The sequence below is a fragment of the Mandrillus leucophaeus genome, unplaced genomic scaffold (genome assembly GCF_000951045.1).
Source record: "Mandrillus leucophaeus isolate KB7577 unplaced genomic scaffold, Mleu.le_1.0 Scaffold481, whole genome shotgun sequence".
NCBI lineage: Eukaryota > Metazoa > Chordata > Mammalia > Primates > Cercopithecidae > Mandrillus > Mandrillus leucophaeus.
The window spans coordinates 1,785,031-1,787,811 of NW_012105154.1; positions in this window are offsets into that span (position 1 = coordinate 1,785,031).

The following is a 2,781-nucleotide window of genomic DNA, read 5'->3' on the forward strand; positions in this document are numbered from 1 at the left end:
GTGTTTCCTCATTCCAATCTCTGGAATAATTTATTTAAGATTTGAAATTTGGTTTCTTCAAATGTTTGGTAAGTTTTCCCAATGAAAACATTAAGTCACAAAATTTTCACAATGGTAAAATATAGAATTACTAATTTCTTTTCTGTATTAAATATACAATTACATAAGTTTTCTATATTGTTTGTTTTATATGGTACTGTTAAAAGCTTTGTCAATTTTATTTAGTTTTTCATTTTAGCTGAAATAAATTTGTTCACAGTATTTTATTGTCTTATTTTCTGCTGGACCTAAAGTGAAGCAATAAAATTTTCTTATTCATATCTGATATCAGTGATAAGATTTCTCTCTCTTTTTCTTTTTCTCTCTCTCCTTTTCTTTTTCTCTCTCTCATTAGTCTTGCCAGAGTTTTATCAATTTTATTGGTCTTTTCAAAAAGTTACTATTTTACTTTGTTGATCCTCTCTTTTGTATTTTTATTTTCCTTTTTATTTATTTGTACTTTATTCTTTATTATTTGTACATTTTTACTTACTTTGGATCCTTTTATTTTTATTTTCTTTTTACTGAACTTTGCCTAACTTCTTGGGGTGGATATTTGATTCATTAATCTTCAGTGTTTCTTCTTTTGTAATATATTCACTTAACAAAGTTCTTCAGCAAATTGTTTTTCTGTATCTCACAAACAATGTATGTATTGTTTTCATTCTCATTTACTTCAAATATTTATAAAATTTTTTTTCGGCTTCTTTGTCATGTGTGTTATTTAGAATTGTATTTTTTAGATTTTAATTATTTGGAAATTTCTTAGTTTTATTTTTTATTCATTTTTAATTCAATTGTACTGCAATTAGAGAGTATATTCTGTATGATTTCAGTGCTTAACATATGTTGAGGTTTGGTTTATAGACCTGCAATTAGTCACTTTTTATCAGTGGCCCATATGTACTTGAAGAAAACATATTCTGCAATTTTTGGTTTTACTCAAACCTTCCTTGCCCTTTCTTAATTTTTTCAACTCTTTCTTCAATAACTGGAACTCACACTTACATAAGTTTCATTTCTCCTTCAATCATTGTTAATATGGCTACTTTTTTGTAGTTTCTGTTTATCTTTGTTTTGTATAATTTGAAGCCATATATTTGAATGCATATATATTTTGATTTGATGTATTTTCTTGGTACTTTATAAATTAAACCTTTTATTCTTGTGAAAAAGCCCCTGTTATCTCTTAAAATGCTTTTTAATCTTTCTTTCTGAAAGGAAAACAAAATGTGAAATTGATCTCCATGTACAAAACTAAGTCACACCATCATCTATTTAGGTAACTTTTCTCTACTTTATATGCTATTTTATTAACAATGACAGCATTCCACATTCATTATTATTATTGTTATTACTATTTTAGACACAGGGTCTCACTCTGTCACCCAGGCTGTAATGCAGTGGCACAGTCATAGATCACTGTAACCTAGAATTCTTGGCCACAAATAATCTTCTGCCTTAGCCTCCAAAAGCACTAGAATGACAGGCATGAGCCACTATGTCTGGCCACAATTTTTTTGTTGCTGTTGTTCCTTCTCACTTGTGGCACTGAGTGGTAAGCTTTCTATGTTCTCTAACAAAACTGTTACAAAACAGCAAGCATACATGGCAAAAGGACCATGGAATCTCAACATTTTACTCATTCCTATGATTAGAACTTATATAAGCTAATGGAAAGCTAAGAAGTAATTTGTAATAGTAAGTAATTTGTCTCTTGTGGATTAACAGTCTAAATTATATTTTGTACTGTGATCTCCTGGTGATAGTTTTAAAAATCCATATGTTGGCCAAGGAATATGTTATTTGGAATGTATTCTATCTTTCTCCTAGCTCATCAGAAATAAAGGGCATTGTCTAAAATTCCTGTGATGGTTCTTGGCATTAATGAAACTTGTCTATGTGTATCCATAATAATGTTTGTGTTGATTAAATTATCTGGTCTGATTTTTTTAACCTAATGAGAAGAGCTGCTTTTTAAAATGTGACTAGACTTCATATTTTAAAAGAGTCCCAGCCAGTAAAAGTTTCCCTTACTGGAAAATAAATATGTATCATTTTCATTGGAAAAAGTAAATTAAAAAATATGAAATGAGGAGACACTGCCCAAATATTGTCAAGGCTTCACGGGACAGAAATGATCTCTAGCTTCACCCACAACTTAATTATTCTATGCCCAATTGACTTTTTATTTTTCTTCTCCCCAACTCTATAAACATTTTTTAAGATATGAAATGCACAGAGTTAGTGGGACTAATACTGAATTTCTGTGACTCGGTATTTAGCAATCATGACTGTGTTTGCTTCACTGATTTTAAGTAATCTAAATGTATATAAATCAGAATGTACACCTGACATGAATCTAAAGATTTGTTAGGAAACCTGCAGAGAGGTCCTCATTGAATCTAAGAATTCATGGCAAATGGAAAACATGCATTCTGAAAGCAGAAAATGGCCTACACAGGTTGAATTAATCATGTCACTAACTATTAGATCAGTTTCCTAAAAGTAATCTGAAATATGAAATAGCAAATCTTGGTGATTTTTTAAAAAAATTTTTGTTGTAGTAGTGAATCATGTTTGTTGAAAAATACATGGACAAAAATCATGGTAAAAGATGAGAGGCAGGTACTGCTGTTCACATTTTTATATTTTCTATTTTAATCTTAGTTTTATTACTGTATATATATGCATTATTTTAACCATCTCTAAAACTTTAAATCTTTTATAACAACATTTCAT